The sequence below is a fragment of the Primulina huaijiensis genome, chromosome 11, assembly GCF_012295235.1.
Source record: "Primulina huaijiensis isolate GDHJ02 chromosome 11, ASM1229523v2, whole genome shotgun sequence".
NCBI lineage: Eukaryota > Viridiplantae > Streptophyta > Magnoliopsida > Lamiales > Gesneriaceae > Primulina > Primulina huaijiensis.
The window spans coordinates 7,384,152-7,404,808 of record NC_133316.1 but is presented as its reverse complement, the minus strand read 5'-3'; the positions used below and the strand labels follow the sequence as shown (position 1 = coordinate 7,404,808).

The 20,657-nt window shown below is 36.5% G+C and overlaps 1 long non-coding RNA gene across 1 annotated transcript; it reads right to left on the bottom strand.

The window, feature by feature from the left end:
* Positions 1-770: 770 nt before the first annotated feature.
* On the bottom strand, positions 771-12,331 carry LOC140988026 (uncharacterized). The gene is made up of 4 exons (XR_012177262.1): positions 11,872-12,331; positions 1,909-4,505; positions 905-1,830; positions 771-823 (listed from the first exon to the last, which is right to left on the bottom strand). It is a non-coding gene; the product is annotated as an uncharacterized lncRNA (long non-coding RNA).
* Positions 12,332-20,657: the final 8,326 nt, after the last annotated feature.

Below are 20,657 nucleotides of genomic sequence, written 5' to 3'. Positions count from 1 at the left end.
CATTTTTCTGAGCATTTATCTGTATTCCAACTCCATGAGAGAAATCGTTGCCATAAATTGAAACATTTATTAACCTGTGAGGATATGGAGTTGAGACTCTTACTAGGAATTTCTGAAGGCCGTGTACATTTAACTACCTGAAATAAGCTTTGAATTGATCATCTCAAATTATTTCATAAATTATAATTATAATGATCTTGATATAACTTTGACAGTTTTCAAATTTAATTTAAACACTTAGATAGTTGTGTTACATTTCTATTTAAATTAATCAATATGTTTTGTATTGCTATTAACGCAATAAGCTGGTTGGGAGGTGTGATAAACATAAAAATTGTACATTAATTAAATGTTTTATAATATAAATATATAGTTTTTGTTTTATTAAATGTTTAAATATTATATGTTTTATAATAAATTGTATAAAATATAAGTTGTTGTGTAATTACAAGTTTTTACTATTTTTTACAGGTTCGATAAAACAAGAATAAACTTGGCATTGCAAATGGGATTAAGATGATTCTTGGACCTGTAGAAAGTTGATTATAATATCTACAATATTGTTGACAAGCATGAGATAAAAATTGTAACGACCCATTACAGGCCCAGTGGACCGCCCATACGGCCCACTACCCCGATCGACCCAAGGCTATCCCGATCTTAGGCTCCCTCAAGGGGCCTTTTCCCTCACGGGCTTTCTATAGGCGTCGTACGGGTTACTCATAGAACTCTCCAGCCCATGCGTTGCGGAAAGTCATTTTTGTTGTAGTGAAGTATCTGAATAGTTCTCCAACTCACAAGAGAAGTAGGCATTGTAAGAATCCTTCAAAGAAACAATTAGTTTGATAGATACAATGTATCATCTTCACTAACATATATAAAGAAGATTAAATTCATGACGTACCATCTCAAGATAATTTTTCACCAAAATGCATGAAAACACAAAATTCAATTAAAATTTTCATCATCAGTTTCATTGCCGCGACATGCATGCAATCAACTATTGAGCCCTCAACATCAGCTCTAGTTAACTCAACATCTTCCCCATTTATATCACTTAACAGTGATTGTACAATAGAAAAATTGATATTAACAAAATGCATTGTATCAATATCATCTTCATCACCCATATTGTATGTATCTCTTGGTGTGTGATGAATAACACAATACCAGTCCTCTTCTTTTGGATCACATACATAATAAACCATTTGAGCTTGTGAAGCTAGAATAAAAGGTTCATGCTCTTCTCGTTCTCCTGTAAGTATCAAGGGTGAAAAGTTAACCCTTGTAAATCCCAAAGAATCAATTTTTGTTCCAGAAGTAGTGTTAACCCAATCACATCGAAAAAGAACAATTCTTCCACGCCTGCCGCAATCAAGTGAGATTACATCATTTAATCTATCGTAGTAGGTTGACTCATGATCATCATTATCATGCATCGATTGCACCATGATCCAACTATTCTGAACTTTTTTGTTCTGTTCAGATTCCATTGTGCGAAATGCAAAACCATTTACATTGAATCATTGAAAACTAAAGGCAATAGAATTTGGACCTCGTGAAAGCGCACGTAGATCCAAGTCAACAGTTTCTTCATTCATTCGATCAAACTTTAAAATACATAACATACAATTATAATAAGGTATAAATCTCTAAAAACATAACCAACCCATTTTATGATGAAGCTGTAATATACATATATTTTTTTAAGTATACTGCTTACTCGCCTTCCAAACCTTTCCGCAAATTGCATTTGCACCATTTTCCAACAGGGAATTAGTTGGACGACAACCATGTCTATATCATCTCTTTAGTTTGCTTTTAAATTCTCTGTTCAATTTTGACAATAATAGTTAGAATCTTCCATTACTAAGAAAACAATAAAAAAATTTAAAAAATTATACTTACTCACGATATGGCTGCAATTCTAAACAGTTGGAAAGGATATATCTATGAGCTTGAGTAAGATTTTTGTTGTCCAAAATAACTACTTGACGCCCTTTTGTAGGTCTTCCTACTTGTGAAAACATTGCTAATGATGGAAACTTAACATTTGGAGTCTCTTTTTGTCGTGTTCCATGATTACACAACAAGCTGTTACTCTCCAATTAACGAGAATAGAAAACAACACATTCATCTGCCAAATACGCCTCTGCGATGTTGGCCTCTGGTTGGGCTTTATTTCTAACAAAAATTTTAAGTTTCCCTAGATATCTTTCTATCGGATACATCCACCAATAATGTACAGGCCCAGCTACTCTTGCCTCGTACACCAAGTGCACCATTACTGTAAAAAAAGATGGTGGAAAAACTCTTTCCAAATGGCATACAGCCAATACAACCCCTTCTTCAGCCTTCTGCAATTCATCTTATCGTAATGACTTTGCACACACTGTCCAAAAATATTAACATAAAACAATCAATGGTCCAATTACTTTTCTTGATAACACGTGGAAAAGAACAATTGGAAGGAATTGTTCCATTATGACGTGACAATAATGACTTTTCAGACCCATAATCCTACAATGTCCAACATCCACACACTTTGAAATATTAGATGACATACCATCAGGGACACAAATATCTTTCAACACAGAACAAAATATTTTCTTTTCATCTTTGCTCATACAATAACATGCAGGTGGCAAATACTCTTTGACGTCTGGTTGTATCTGTGGCCATAATTGTCTCATAATACCTAATATTTTCAAATCTCTATGTGCGGCAGCATTATCTTTACTCTTGGTCGAATCATCTAAAATTGTCCCAAGAATATTGTCACAAACATTTTTCTCAATGTGCATAGGATCCAAATTATGTCTGATCAAGTTAAACTCCCAATATGGTATACTAAAAAAAATATGCTTCGTTTTCTCCACATTTGTTCCGTGGACCCTATTTTTACTCGTGCAGCTGGTTTAGATGCATTACTCTTACCATATACCACATTCTTGCATTGAGTCATTGAAAGGACATCAGATCCAGACAACAGTTTTAAATCTAACTCCTGTTACTCTTGCTTGCCATAACTTGCCATCGTTCTACTTTATGAATCTGGAAGTAAGAAACAACGATGCCCTCTAAATGACATTTCTTTCTATAATGCATCTGTCCTATCAGCACATGTTGGACATGCATTTTTGGCATATGTGTTCCATCCAGACAAACTTCCCAAACAAGGAAAGTCACTAATTGTCCAAAGTAGCGCAACCTGCATTTGGAACATTTCTTTATTGCATACATCATAGGTCGAAATACCATTTCTCCACAGATCTTTCAGTTCAACGAATAAGGGTTGTAAATATACATCAATATCATTTCCAGGTCTTTTGGGCCAGGAATTAGGGTGGATAAAATAATTGAATGAGACTTCATGGATTCCCAAGGTAGAAAATTGTAAGGCATCAGGACAATTGGCCAAGTACTATGTGAAGTACTTTGATTTTTAAATGGATTAAACCCATCAGTGGCAAGACCCAACCGTACATTTCTAGGATCATATCCAAATTCATGGTGTCGTTCATCAAAAGTCTTCCATGCTAATGAATCAGCCATATGCCTTAGATTTCCATCCACTGCCCGTTTTTTTGAATGCCACTGCATACTTTCAGATGTCTTAGATGACATAAATAATCGTTGTAACCTTAGTTTTAATGGAAAATACCAAAAAACTTTGGCAGGAGTTTTCAGTAGAAGGCGTCTTTTTCCACCTTTCAGTGGCTTCTTTGGTTGCTTCTGCAAGTTCTTCCATCTCGAGAGGTTACACACTTTACAAGCTTGTTCTTTCGCGTTTTCACCACAATAAATCATGCAATCATTTGGACAAGCATGTATTTTTTCTTAATGAAGTCCTAATTTGGATATTAAATCTTTTGCCTCATAAAAAGAATTAGGTACCTGCGCCTCAGACGGAAGTACTCGACGAAGAAAGTCCAACAATGCTGTAAAGGACTTATCACTCCATTTCCCACCCACTTTCAACTGAAATAGCTAAACAAGAAACGTCAACTTGGAAAACTCAGTGCATCCAGTACATAACGGTTATTTCCCTTCGTCAACCAATCTATACTACATTAGATTGCTTCAGCGTATGACTTGTCAATGTACCAAAGCAATTTTCATTATTCATAAATGGTTCTTCAGGTATCCCGAATGCTTCATGTAACATTTCTTGCACCACTTGTCTGTGGTTAGACTTCTCAGAAACCATCTTCAATGAAGTATGAAGCCCACTACTCATGTTATATATTACAAGATTGTCCCATCGACTTTTCTCCATGAAAATCCCAAATGCGATAATCTGGTAACATACAATTTATAGTCAAATGTTCGTACATTGTTGCACCATCATGATTTGACGAGTTTATGCATTTGCAACAAGGACATGGTTTCTTGACTTCACCATTTGCATCAACATATGCATAACTTAAAAAGTGTAGGATTCCCACCCGATATTGAAGACTTGCACGAGGGTAGTCCATCCATGTCTTCTGCATTATTTGATCCTGCATAATTATTTTTAAAAATATAAGTATATACTCACATAATAATAAAGAATTCATTAAGCATTAAATAATATTAAAAATAACATCATAAAAATATGATTTTAAGTTATTTAGTTGTAATTAAAAAATTCAAATACACATTTTTTAAAGTTGTCGATGCTTTGATATAAATGAACCTACATTATTTAATATCATGTTTTGTAGGACCTAGGGGTTAATCTCATATCAAATTTATGATTAAATCATTGACATAATGCTAACATCTCAAAATTCACAATATTCAAATCTAATTATTTTATTAGCTCGAATTATTTATAATAAATTTCTATAATCCTCGATATATCATTAAATCCTCAAATAATTACATTTTTAGTTCAACCCAACCCTAAAAGTTCAGCCAGTAAGACTCAAACTCACTTCAAACCCAACAATTAACTCTACAAGTTTAGGTGAAGCAGGAGTCTTTACGCTGTGTTTTGCCTTTTTTCTATTAGAAAAAAGTTTCAAGGTGGTTATTATTCTTGTTTGAATAAAATTCAATTGTTTTGCACTCATAGTATCGGCCTCGGCTTCCCGAGTGATTCCCGGTTACTCAATTCTTCCTCTTGTAGATTAACATATAATATTGTGGGAAAATAATAAACCGAGTTCCGAGTTTTTATAAATTATTCTTACTGTTATTTTGTATCTTTAATTTATGTTCTGTTGCTCCCACACTCACATAAACCATAAGAGAATATCACTTTATTTTTAATATGAACAGCTTACACAGATTCACCGAATAGATAGATTGTTCTTCTTTTTTTTTTAGGTTGGTTGGTTAGTTTACGCACTTTTAGACTTAGAAGCTCTTAAAAATATATTTAAGCATATTATGAGTGTCTTTAGTTCAACCATAAATTATAGGTTCACCGAGATATACTTTTTGGGCAAAATCCATAAAGCATAGAATCCAACATGCTAAATCATTAAGAATTTGACTGAAAACTTAAGCGTAAGTGTACCTGAAGCCATAATCCTGAATTCTTTAGAACGTGTCTTGAAATTCCATATCTGCGCGCTCTTTCCTTTAGAAAATCTTTTAGTTTTCTCTCCAGAACTATTTTCTTAATGGGGGAGAGAATAGTGAAAGTGATAACGTGAGATCTGGGGACCATGACCCATATATATAGATAATGCTGACAATATCTTCTGATATTTCTGTTTTAGCCCATCATAAAAACTGAAATTACACTTATGTCTCTACACATTAAAGGCCCAACAACCTATTAGATACATTAAAGCCCAATAACCCGAAACCTTATTTGATCACTTTATTTTGGGTTTAACTTAATAGACAACCCACAACACATAATAATTAACATATAAGCCCATATAAATAAAATTCATTTAACAATCTCCCATTTGGGCTACATGTGCAACCTTATAATTATGTTTGTGAAAATAACCTTATGAGCTCAAAATTGTTGTCATTTCGAAATGTATCTATAACCAATCCGGTCCATCAATCATATCAACATAGGATCAAAGCAGTCTTCGCTACACTCAAGGTAGCGAGACCCATCAATGGTCACATATGCCAACACAACTGAATGACATGGATCATGAAGTGGATGTGTAGCGTGGAAATTTTATGCAATGTAGCCGTAAATGCCTATTTCCAACCGGTCCTCCCTTAACCTTATTGAGATCAAACTTTAAACCATAATCAGAGTGTGACTTAACTTGAAATTTATTACTGCAGAAAATAATTTACATAACTGTAACTGAAAATGTCTACAACTGAAAATCATTTAAAATAACAAACTCCCACTAAAACTGAATTTTCTCAATTGACATAACACACATACTAACAGTGTACTCATAAAAATGTTTGAGTGGTAGTACCTTAGTAAGCGGATCCGCAACCATGGAGTTCGCACCGATATGCTCAATAGGCAACTTTCCACTCAGAATTCTTTCTTTAACAACCAGAAACTTGATGTCAATGTGTTTTGACTTCGTCGAGCTCCTGTTGTTATTGGAATACATAACTGCTGATTTATTGTCACAATGTAATCTTAGTGGCCTTTCAATGCCATCAACAATGCGCAGTCTCGTGACAAAATTTTGCAGCCATATTCCATGATTGGATGTCTCATAACACTCTACAAACTCAGCTGCCATGGTGGAAGAGGCTATAAGTGACGGTTTAATACTCTTCCAGGAAATGGCACCTCCAGCACAGAGATAGATGTAGCCCGATGTAGATTTCATACTGTCTTGGCATCCAGCAAAATCAGAGTCAGTATACCCAATGATCTCAAGCTGATCCAACCTCCGATATATAAGCATGTAATCTTTTGTTCTCTGTACGTACCGTAAAACCATTTTGACTGCTTTCCAATGTTCCATTCCTGCATTACTTAAATATCGTCCCAACATTCCTGTCACGTACGCAATATCTCGACGTGTACAAACCTGAGCATACATCAGACTCCCCACTGCAGATGCATAGGGAATCTTCTGCATCTCATTTTCCTCAAAATCATTCTTTGGGCATTGTTTGAGACTAAATTTGTCTCCCTTAGCCACAGGGGTATCCGTTGGTTTACAATCTTGCATCCCATATCGCTTGAGAACTTTCGCGATATAGCCTTTCTGAGGTAATCTAAGAATACCTCGAGAACGATCACGATGTATCTGAATACCCAGTACAAAAGATGCATCACCAAGATCTTTCATCTCAAAATTGTTAGCTAGAAATCTCTTGGTGTCATGCAACAACTCTATATCGTTGCTAGCGAGCAGAATGTCATCAACATATAAAACTAGAAAAATATACGTATTCCCATTGAACTTATGGTACACACAATCATCGAACAAATTCATCTCAAAACCAAACGAGATGATCACTTTATGAAATTTGAAATACCATTATCGAGATGCATGCTTGAGCCCATAGATGGATTTCTTTAATTTGCAAACCACATTATTTGTGTCTTTGGACACAAAATTTTTTTATTGCACAATATAAATCGTTTCATCAATGTCACCATTTAGAAACACAGTCTTTACATCCATCTGATGAAACTCAAGATCGAAATGCACCACCAAAGCCATTATAATCCTTAAAGAGTCTTTCGAAGAAACCAGAGAGAAAGTTTCTTTATAATCAATGCCTTCTTTCTGTGTAAAGCCTTTAGCAACAAAACGAGCCTTATATCTTTCCACGTTTCCTTTCTAATCTCTCTTGGTTTTAAATATCCATTTACAACCAATGGGCTTCGTACCTTTAGGCATGGGACAAGATCTCATACGTCATTGTCCTTCATGGACTTTATCTCCTCATTCATGGCATCATTTCACTTTTGAGAGTTAGAATTTTCCATGGCTTGACGGAAGTTAATAGAATCATCCTCCATCAATCCAATGTCTGCCTCATGTTCTTGAAGAAATATAATATAATCATCTGGCACTGCATTTCTCCGCTCTCTAGTGGATCTTCTTAATGTAATAGGTTATGGAGGTGCTTGAGTTTGTTCATCTGGAATGGGAGGATCTCTAATATTATCTTCCTGTATTATGTCTTGGTCAAATTGAGGAATGTGATCCTGATCAATGTCCAAGACACCTGTGGGAATATTTACATATTCCTCTTCAAAGATAATATCCCTGACTTTATCTCCCCCCGCAAACTCAACATCCTCAAAGAACCGGGAATTTCCTGACTCAAAAATCGACTTACTTGTGGGATCATAAAACTTGTACCCCCTGGATCTTTCAGAGTATCAAATAAAATAACAACTAACCGTCCTTGAGTCCAGTTTCTTTTCATTAGGCTTGTAAGGCCTTGCCTCAGATGGACATCCCCAAACGTGCAGATGCTTAAAACTGGGATTTTTACCCGTCCAAAGTTCATAAAGGGTTTTGGTCGCTGCCTTAATTGGAACCTTGTTAAGGATATATGCTACGGTCTTTAGTGCTTCTCCTCAGAGTGATTCTGGTAAGGTAGAATGACTGATCATACTCCTCACCATGTCCTTAAGCGTTCTGTTTCGTCTTTCAGCAACACCATTCATAGTGGGCGAACCCGGCATGGTGTACTGTGGGACGATACCGCATTCCTCTAGGAATTTGGCAAAAGGTCCTAGATGTTGTTCACCTGAACCGTCATATCTACCATAGTATTCCCCACCACGGTCAGATCTAACGCTTTTAATCTTTAAGCCAAGTTGATTTTCAACTTCAGCTTTATAGTTTTTGAACACATACAATGACTGTGACTTTTCATGAATGAGATAAATGAAGCCATATCTTGAAAAATCGTCTGTGAACGTTATAAAATATTGTTGACCATTCCAAGAAGCTGAAGGGAATGGTCCACAAATATCAGTATGTATAAGTTCTAAGACGCCTGAACACCTGTTGGCTTCAAATCTCCTTTTGTTGGCTTGCTTTCCCTTTATACAATTAACACAATTATTAAAATCTGTGTAATCTAAAGGTTCAAGAATTTCGTCTGATACAAGTCTCCTTATTCTCTTTTCAGAGATATGACCTAATCTTTTGTGCCATAATGCAGCTGAATTCTCACTTGTTAATTTTCTTTTAGTGCCTCTACTTGTTTGCAGGGATTCATTAAATGAAGCAATAACATCCGAAGAATAAAGATTATCGTATCCTAATAAAGAACCGGAACCAACCAATTTTGAATCGAGAAACAAACTGAATATTCCATTTCCAAAAGAACAAGAATAACAAAATTTGTCCAATGCAGAAATGGAAATCAAATTCCGTCTAAAAGACGGTACAACAAATGTTTCATAAAGATCCAAATTTATTCTTGTATTTAACAATAATTTAAATTTTCCTATTGCCTCAACTTCAACTTTGTTGCCGTCACCAACATAGATGAATCTTTCAACATTACTTGGTTTTCGGCAATCCAGGCAACCCTGCATAGACACACTGATGTGAGTTGTTGCACCAGAATCTATCCACCACGTGTGTCTATGTACTGTAGTTAATTTAACCTCAGAACAAACCATATTCAGAAGCATACCTTTCTTAGCACGCCAAGCGTGATAATTACTGCAATGCTTCTTCATATGCCCATCATTGCCACAGAAAAAAAAAACCAAAACTTTGAAAATCACTACAAATTCTTCTGTTGTTTCTTCGGAGGCTATGTATCTGCAGCTTCCTTATCCTTCTTTTTCTTTCCTTTATCCTTCGAGGTAGAAGCATAATGAGCACTTTCTGTCTTGTCTCGCTTCAACCTTTCCTCTTCTTGGACACAGTGTGAGATGAGCTCATTCAGAGACCAAGTCTCTTTCTGACAGTTATAGCTCACCTTGAACTGGTTAAACTGAGGAGGAAAAAATATCAAAACCAGATGCTCCAGAGCAAGTCCTCAGAGAGGTCAAGCTTCAGTGCTTTCAACCTTGAAGCAAGACGAGACATTTCCATAATGTACTCCCTGATGTTGCCCTTCCCCTGTACCTCATTGAAACTAGGCTTGCCAAAAGTGTACCAATTTCAGACTTTTAACTTTTAGCAAACCTCTTTTCGAGGTCTTGAAAGAAAGCCTTAGCCGGAGCAATGTCTCTAGACATTGTGCCCCTGAATGTCTCTGGAATAGCCCTCTTCATGATCATCTTACACATGCGATTCAATCTCTCCCACCTTTCAAACTCCCTCTTTTCATCAGATGTACTCTTATCTGTAATGGTGGAAGGAGAGTCAACCCTTATCGCAAGGTCTAAATCCATGACTCCGATAATTATCAATAAATTCTCTTGCCATGATTTAAAATTAGAGCCATTTAACATAGGAATAGAATTTATGTTGGAATGAATATTTTCAGGAGTCAAATCTAAACAGAAAACGAAAAAACCAAATATATATCTTCAACCAAATATCCAAATAAAATAATCAATAAATTCAAATAATGTAAACCCCATAAACATAATATCGAGCACTCCATTAATGTTTCATCTTTGGGCAAAAGATTAACTTGTAAGTGATATCCTGGTGCAGCAATCAATCACAGATAGCAACTATCATGTCAAATAACAACCTTCCTTTGGGCCGATTTATTATTCACATGAAAAAATCGAACAACTATCAATGTTTACCACCACAAATACATATGTAATTATATTAAATATTAACCTTCCTTTGGGCCGATTAATATTCATATAAATCACATATACCAAAATCCTTTTGTATTTCAAAATAAAATTAATTTCCATAAAAGAGGTCACTTTGGCGATATTTTATTTCAATTAATCAATTTTAAAAATACATATAACCTTATCATTATTTGAATAATTGAATATTTAATTTAACCTTAACCGAAATTTTTTTTTAAAATTTTCGGAAATTCCATAGTGGTCGACCCGACCCGGATCCGTACGGGTCGACCCGGATCCGTACCGAATTGTTTTTTTTAAAAAATAAAAATTATTCCAAATTTTCGATTTTCCTCAAAAATATCTTGTTGAACAAAAGCTGGAAGGAAAATCGAAATCTTATACCAAATCCTTAAAATCTTCAACCAAATCTTTTTTACCAAAAACTGAAACTTTAAAAGATTTGGTTTTCGTCCAAAATATTTTCCAGATCTGAATCCATATCAAAATATTTTTCAGATCTGAATCCATATCAAAAAAAATTTCAGATCTGAAGCCATAACAGAAAAGTTTTAAACATAATTTTCTTTTCTAGATCTGGATCCAAATAATATCCAAAAATTTTAACAAATATCAATGATTGAAGCATTAATGACTCTAATACCACTTGTTGGGGAAAACCCATAAACCACAGAATCCAACATGCTAAATCATTAAGAATTTGATTGAAAACTTAAGCGGAAGCGTACCTAAAGCCATAATCCTGAATTCTGTAGAACGTGCCTTGATCTTCCAGATCTACGCGCTATTTCCTTCAGAGAATCCTTTAGTTTTCTCTTAAAAACTATTTTCTTAATGGGGGAGAGAATAGTGAAAGTGATAACGCGATATCTGGGGACCATGACCCATATATAGATAATGCTATCAATATCTTCTGATATTTCTGTTTTAGCCCATCATAAAAATAGAAATTACACTTATGTCTATACACATTAAAGGCCCAACAACCTATTAGATACATTAAAGCCCAATAGCCCGAAACCTTAGTTGATAACTTTATTTTGGGCTTAACTTAATAGACTACCCACAACACATAATTATTCACATATAAGCACATATAAATAAAATTGATCCAACAATACCATAAAATCCATCAACTCCGGAACAACAAGAATGATCCAATAATTTATCAATATCAATGCGATATTTGGACCAAAATCGAATTTAATCAAACTAACGAATCTCCTCACATAAGGGCAGCTTGCTACTCGAAATATAGGGGCAGGAAATCGAGCTCGGAATGTTCAAATTCAAAAATAAAACCGAGCTAGGCGGTGACCGGCGGCAGACATGACGTCATTTGGTCTAAATCGCACAGAAAATGGCAGGAATCGTCGGAAAGTGGTCAGAACTTTGTGAAACTTATTCCTGTAGCTAGGACTAACCATAAACGACCAAATCCCGAAGTTTTTCAGGTTTTCCGACGAAGAGGGTCGATGGGTTTCCGATGATTCTCCTGAAGGCACGATTTAACCTAGCAAAGTGGTATCGATGGAAAGACTAGGTCGAGAACTTTCTGAATCTATGGTTATTTTAAATTTTCGCCCACCGACGGAGGTAGTAAAGCCGGTCGAAGGTGACGGATTTGGTTGAGTTTTTGTTTATGGGAGGAGAGAGAAATTACGAGGAGAGAGAAGATGAATGAGGAAGATGATAAATATTATTTTTTAGGACACTCACAATGAGGGTGTTACAATGCCCATTTAACACTTTCCTCCATTGTGAGTGGGCATTATAGAACGCCCTTCTCTCAATTTTTTTTCGTAATTGGTAGAGAGAGGGGCGTTCAATTCTCAAATTTTTTTTTGAACGCTCCTCCCCTATCTCAATTTTTTTCCGTAATTGGCGCGTGCAGACACTGTCTGGCGCGTGCCAGTACGCGCCACAAAACGCGTGGGGCGGCCCCATGAATTTTGGATTAATGTTTTTAAATTTTTATTTTATTTTATTTCACGCGGGCCTCACGCTTATTTGAAATTAATTTTTTTTAATTTTTACATTTTTACTTTTCTTTTAATGGTTGGATTTGTTTTTTTTTTTTTTAAAAAAATTTTAAACTTTTTTTTTATTTTCATTTATAAAATATTTACTTTTCCTTTAATGGTAGGATTGGTTTTTTTAAAAAAAAATTTAAATTTTTTTTTATTTTCATTTATAACCGTTGTAAATATTCTATTTTTTTATTTTTTTTAAATATTTAATTAAATTCGAATTAAATTATAAAAAATCCCAAAAATTTGTAACGACTATTTAACGGCTAGTTTCAACTCACTTCTATAAATACCCACAAATGTGCACACATATTTTCATTCCAACTCACTACACTCTCCAATTCTACTATCTAATATTCTCCCATCTATTTTTTTTAAGTTCCCAAAATCTTATTTTCTACCCAAAATGGATGAAAATAATAAGGTATTTTTTACAAATTTTTTGAATTCTACAAACAACCCGCAAGAATATCCATCTTCCCAAAATCCACAAATTCCACCAAATTATCAATACTCACATCCATTTCCAAATATGACGTTTCCTCTCCAAAATCTTCAAAATTCCAAGATTCTGGAAATTTTATGAATCATCCGAATTATGCCCCTCGAGGTCCATTTGAATCGCTTCAAGCTGAATACTGGCAAAACATGAGTCATCCGTATTTCACGCCGCCGATTGTTCATGGATATAGTACCCCGCACACAAATGTTATGCCTTTCACATCTCCGATGTCGAATGAACTTGCAACTCCGACTTTTGTCCTGGAGACGCAACTTTCCAATCGTGAATCCCCAATTGGGGTGGTTAATTTAGAAAAAGCGGTTTCAAATGCTGAGGTTTCAAGAAAGCGTTCAAGTTGGACAAAGATTGAAGACGAGGTCTTAGCGAGAAGTTTTGTCATTATCAGCAATGATCCAATAATCGGCAACGATCAAAAGGCGGATGCTTTTTGGGGACGTGTTGCAAGCGACTACAATGAGAATCATCCCCCAGGTTCAAACACCAGAAGTGCAAATGTTATACGGTCACATTGGCACAATACAATCCAAAAGAAGGTATATCGATTCAACGCAAATTATAATAGTGTTTACAGTTCATATCGAAGTGGTCACAGTGACAAAAATATTTTGAGGTTTGCGTACGAAAAATATCGATCCGAAAACAATAATGTTGCATTCAATCTCGAGCATGTGTGGAGAATTGTCAAAGACCGTCCAAGTAATTGTAATCGACGCTTGTAATTGAAGGAGTACGAAATCTTGAACAAAGACACCTCGTAGATGACAGAGGAACAACTTATCATACATGAATTTCTATGCTAGGATATTAGGTCGAGATGAAATATCTAAACTATTTACTCAACGTTCATTTTCTATTATTATTATTATTATTATTATTATTATTATTATTATTATCATCATATTTCCGAGTGATTGTAATTTTTAATTATTGTATTTCTCATTTCGATTAATGTGATTTTTAATTATTATCATCTTTGAAAAATTTTATTGTCAACTAGCCGTTACAAAGTAGCCGTTGGAAACTAGCCGTTACATAAGGAAAAACAATATATATAGACACATTTAAAAAAAACATTAATATTATTTATTAAAATTGATAAAATTATTTTATTAAAAAGTAAGATTATTTTAAAAATTAGAATAATGATTTAAATAATGTAAAATATATTTAAAACATATTTATTTAATATGAAAATATTTTAAGATGATTGAGTGAACTGTGGGACCTATAAATAATGAGTTTGAATGTTAAAAGAATTGTGGGTGAAAGAGATATGTTGTTATAATGAATATGTGACATTGGACCTCACGATTTTTTATGAACACCCACCCATTGTGGATGCTCTTATGGTATATGTGTGTTGATGGGAAACTTTACTTTGTTTGTTTTCAAACGTTTTTTACCTTTTTCAAGACAAAACTAACTTCTAATTTTCTATTATTTTAACCTCTCTAACTTATTATAAACTTTCAATTTAACTTTTCTTCCATTCCAAAAATTTATATAATAACATATATTATAGTTTAAAATTTATAAATACCAAATATAATATTAAAAAATAAAATTCCAAAAGAATTACAAACTTTTATGATTTAACTACCCCACTACATTTTCTTTTATTTTCTAAAAAGTAACCAAATTATATATGTTGTTGAGCAACAGTTATCAAAACATGATGTTTTGACCATGAATACATTTTAAAATATTAGATTCGCGGCTAACAGACATAGCTTTTGATAAATTGACAAAAAATTCAATTCTGCATTTTTTTTATCAGAGTCAATGTCACATGTTTGACTTTCCCGCAATATTGCATGAGTGTAACTATTGACAGATGTCTATTATGAAAGTGATTGGCACGTGGCAAGTGTCCGATCGTACAATATATGTCACTTCCTATATGTTTAAAAAAACACGTTAAAAATAAATTAAACCTCCGAAAATACCAAAAACATAGGCAAACAAAGCCTCTTTTTGTAACCCAATTCGAGGACTGAAAGTTTAATTGTAAGATATAATTAGAAGAAAACTCAAAACTTAATAAAATTTCCAAATAGATTAGTAGAAAACTCAAAACTAAATAAAATCTCTAAGTAAATCGCTCGGTATATAAATTTATTTTCTCAAATAAACATGAGGAAAAACGAGAAACAATATTTAAAAGATTTACTTCCCGTTGGTTCAAAATTTATTCGGTTATGGTAAAAGTGAAGAGAAATCAGAGCGATAGACAAACATTAGACGAAAGAACGATGAAGATGAAGTTGGGTGATTCTAGTGGGTTTAGTAAATATGGTTTATAATAATTGGTTTTTTTTAATTGGTTTTTTAAGATTAATTTTTAGAAGTAAGACAAATAATAATTTGTTTTTTAAATTAATTTAAATATATAAAAATGTATATCAGTTTATAATTAGTTTAACCGATTTTTTAAATTCAAAGTAGATACCAAACTGATAAAATCGAATTGACCAATATTTTTAAAAAAATAAAACCAAACTACTGATGAAATTGAATAGAATTTCTGATTTAATTGGGTCTGGTCTATTACTTCAGTTAAACTAAGCTTTTAGCTCACCCATTGAGGAGATTGTGTTTTCTTTTTGTGTGTTATTTTTCCTATTTATTTTGTTTCTTTATGTATCGTTTACATGTAATGTATATACATATATATAAGTGTATATATTATATATATTTATGTATACATCATGTATGCTTACATGTGTATATGTAAAATACATATGATCAGTGTTTAGAATGCTCCTAATAGAAGACGATCATATAATTGGTATTTAAATTATTCAATAGGTACAATTTCCCAACCAACCCTACAAAAATAAAGCAATAAAAATTTTCAACAACGCCAGTTCTATGAAAATCAATGTTACAAATGTTTAATATGAATAGTTTTCATAATGCTCCTAATAGATATATCAACAAGAAAAATTTGTAACAGCGATTTATACAACCAATAAAAAAAATATTCAATAGGTGCAATTTCCAATCCTAAAAAATCAGAGCAATAAAAGTTGTCAACAATACAAGTTCTATAAAAAACGTTGTTAAAAATATTCAATATGAGCAGTTTTCATAATGTTCCTAATAGTTATATCAGCATGAGCAGTTTGTAGAGTTTATAAAACCAATCCTAAAAAGTATTGAGCAGGTGTAATTTCCAAACCAATCCTAAAAGAATAGAACAATAAAAGCAGTTCATAGTACCTATTTTGTGAAACGATTGTTAAAAACATTTGATATGAGTGGTTTCCAAAACTTTTCCTGTAACGTCCAGAAAATTTGAAGGTCCACGCGAACTACATGCATACAAGTTATTAAATTCTTTGTGTATTTCAATTACTTATTTTAATTTGATGCGATCTAGGTGAAATGGATGAGCCGGGTCGAATGATCTACCGGATCTGCTATCAGTATGATGAGGGAAATAAGAGCCAAGACGCCTGGACCAAAAGCTTGCTTCCTGGACAATGATATAAGGATCTGCAACCAAGAGAGTAACCACGTGAATGGGCGCCGGAGGGGTGTCCGGCGTGATCACTCCGATGCTTAAGTCAGTGAGGAACTCAAGCAAGAAACCAATATAACCCAGTGAGGGCTGTGTGAATGGTGTGGGAGATGGGGAATAAATGAATAATAAATGAAAGTATTTAATCTGTCAATAGATAGTAAATGCAAAGAGAGAACCTGGTATTTATAGTAGAGGATGTAATGATGACCTCGTTCATTGTGCTTATCATTAATTATAGTAGGGCGGCTGATTATACCCTATATTCTGACATGTCAAATCGTATATTAGTCACATCTAGCCCACTTAACTTTGTTAACCATTTATATTATTGTCAGAGATAGGTCGGCCGCGCACATCCTACGTTGTCGACGCCATTAAATGCAGCATTTACATCGAAGTGGTCCGGGTAGAAAGTCTCCCGGAAGCTACATGAGAACCTGGGCATATAATGCCCCAGGGAGGTTATGTCCCAGTTGCTCCAATGGCTCGGCACTTTTCTGAACTCGTTGGAGTATCTCTGTCGAGCTCATCCTTGCATTGTCCCGGGCCCTCCAGGGACCGAGCTTCCTTGCCGACCTATTCCAATATACCGGCTTTACTACGTCTCATGAATAATCACCCTCCCTGACCCGGGCACTATCCATGACCTGGGTCATCTCGGGGTATCATCACTTTCTCCTTAAATAGTCGGGCTAGAGTCATGCTCGCTGTCCCGATTAGTTTTGTGTGCCCGAGCAGCGGAGGTATTTTATCGTTTAGCCTTTCTCGAGTCATCAGATTATCCGCCACGTTTCTACTGCTGACATAAGCCTAATGAAAAACTGTCAGAGGCTTTTCGTATTCCGAGAAGATAAATCATCATGACGCGTCGAACTCCGCGCCTGTCTTTTCAAATATCCCGTCCAATTTTCAAAGTCAATCTGGTCCGTCCGATTCATTTCAGATCAACGGTGTAGATTAACTCCTCTCCCTATATATAGTAGACTGTTGATTTTTGAAAAATCACTTTGCAAATTCACTTTGTGGCCAAACTCTGTCAAATTTTTCTCAAGCTTCTCAACGTGCAAATCTTCTCTGGCGATTCCTGCTACCAGCTTTCCACACCGTCCTTACTTCGTAAGTCCCTTCTTCCCTATTCTCTATTTCTTCCTAGTCATGTCAAACTCCACCTCATCCACATCTGGCAAAAATGTCAGGGGTCGGTCGAAGGATAACTCCCCGACTCCTTCTGAAACTTCTTCCCATATCCCCATAGCTATCCCTATCCCTTCTTCCCGACTTGCTTTTCAACAACCACCCAAAATCTCTTCCTCCAGACCTACTATTACCCAGGGTAGAAAGAAAGAAAAGGTTACAGGGCCTTTATGGTTTCCTACCGTGACCTCCACTCTTCGTGCCGGGTCAGTTGACAAAATTTGGTCTCTAGGGTCGATCCCTTTTTCCCACAAAATTAAAATCCCCGAGCCCAGTGATCACCCGGACACCCCTCCCCTGGGTTTCCAAAATTTTTTTGTAGAACAGCTCAAAATTGGGCTTCGATTCCCTATCCCTCATTTTTTCGAATCGATTGCTCGGTTCTTTGGACTTCCGATTAAACACCTCCATCCCAATGCCTTTAGGATTATGGCTGCCACCTTTATTTTATTCCGCCTGAAATCCCTCCTCATAAATTCTTCCGTTTTTCATTTCTTCTACTCTTGCCGTTTCAATGATGGGGTCTTTTCCTTCATGGCTCGGATGCACCACCGCTTCTTGACTGACATCCCTTCATCTTTGAAGGGGTGGAAGACAATTTTTCTTTTTACAACTCCCGACTCCTCTTACTTACTCAACAGGCTTTTTACATTCTATGCCTGAGCAACCTGAATTGCCCCGTGATTTCAAACTTCTTGACCCTTTTACTCGTGCCCGAGATGCCATAGAGGGCCAATCTTTCTTATCTTTCGTGCTGATTGGGGGGGATAATCTGGTGTATTACGAGATTGGGTCCCGGCCTGAAGACCCGATGGACCGGATAATAGATGAATTTGATCAGGCCAGGTCACAGGCTGGTAAATTACTCCCCTAGTTCTTTTACCTCTGTATGTTAACTTTTCTGACCTGTTAATTTGTGATGCAGCTGAAGAAGATATGATTAAGGCGAGTCTTCTGGACGCTGGTGCCAAGAAAAAGGCCAAGCAGAAGAATGCCCGAGAAGAGAAAAGAGCCCTGGAGGCCCAAGAGCAGGAAGAACGCCGAGCTCGGGCGGAGGTAGTGGCTCGGGAAGCCGAGGGACGCGAGGCCGAGGCGGAAGCGAAAGCCCAGGAAGCTGAGGAGCGCCGAGCGGAGGCAGAAGCAAAGGCCCGGGAGGAAACCACTTCCCTTCACACTGAAGAGGACCTGGTACCTCTTAATCACCGAAAGAGGAAAGCTGCGACAGAGCCGGTTATCGAGACGGTGGTTGTGGAAGATGAACCTGAAGAGGTCGTCTGATCCCCTCCTCTCACTGGTTTATCTGCCTGTCCTTCGGGCGGAAGGTCCTGGGTTCTCCCTAATATCTTTGGGGACACTGTTAGCTCGGATCTGGTGAAGATGGTACGGTGCCTTCTGCGCCCTGAAGAGGTGGTGCATCTTCAGGGCCTCCACCCCAACGAGATGCTCTGTGAAGGAGTTTCCCGGTCCTTTTCGTTGAGTCTTCTACTTATTTCTTGTTGTTGAATTATATACCAACTCTGAATCTTTCCATATTTTCAGGGTTTGCAAATGCTTATGTCGGCCTTCGAGCGGGTGGCTCAGGCTGCCAAAAGGGCTAACAATCAAGCCACCTCTGCCCGGGAGACGCATGCCAAACTCCAGGAGGAGGTAGGTCGGTTGAATCAGCTCCATGATCACGTTCTGGCCCGAGAGAGAGCTGGCTGGAAACAACAAGTGGACCTAGCCCGAGCGGAACTGGCTAAAGCTCGGAAGGCCCTAGAAGACCATTCTGCAGCTGCCAAGTTAGAAATTCAAGCTGCTAATTAAGAGGCAGAGTCTTCTCGGGCCCGGACTAATGAGGCCACTACTGCTCTAACTCCTAAAAACTGCCCAAGATGAGAAGATGGCCCAGTTTCTGGAGTCCCGAGAATTTAAGAAGATGGTGGCTGATAAAGCTTTTCCTTACTTTGACCTAGGCTTCAGCAAATGCCTAGAACAGTTTCAGGAGGCGGGCCTTGTTCCTGCTGATCAGGAGGACTTCCCGGACTTAGTTAAGGCAGCGGTCTCTCTCCCGGATGAAAAGGAGGAAAACAAGGAGCCAGATCCCAAGAAGGACTAGGATTTTCTTCTCTTTTTTTTTAATTCACGGGCTTCCGGGCACCCTGTAAATATTTTTATCTTTAATAAAGTGTGTTCTGTCAATTCTTGTTTTGAATATTTTACAAGTGGTGTATGACTTGAACTTTTATTTCAATGACCTTGTGAACTTTAACCAACCCTCATCAAGCGTATAAATAATAATCGGGGCGTAAGCCCTTAGGTCCAGTAGATGATTGATCTCGATAATTAACCAGGGTGCGGATCCCTGGGCCAGGGTACCGGTCCTTAGACTTTGAGAGATTACCGATGTACGGGTCCTCGGGCCAGGGTATGGGTCCCTGGACTTTGGGAGATTACCGAGGTACTGGTCCCCGGGCCAGGGTACGTGTCCCTGGACTTTGACAGATTACCAAGGTACGGGTCCTCGGGTCAGGGCCCTGGACTTTGACAGATTACCGAGGTATGGGGCCTCGGGCCAGGGTACGTGTCCCTGGACTTTATAGATGACCGGGGTGCGGGTCCTCGGACCAAGGTACGGGTCCTTGGACTTAAGAGATAATCGAGGGGCGGGTCTCCGGGCAAAGGTACGGGTCCCTGGACTTAATAGACACTTCCTTGAACAATTTCTTTATTTGATGTAGAAACAGTAGATACAAAGGCTTT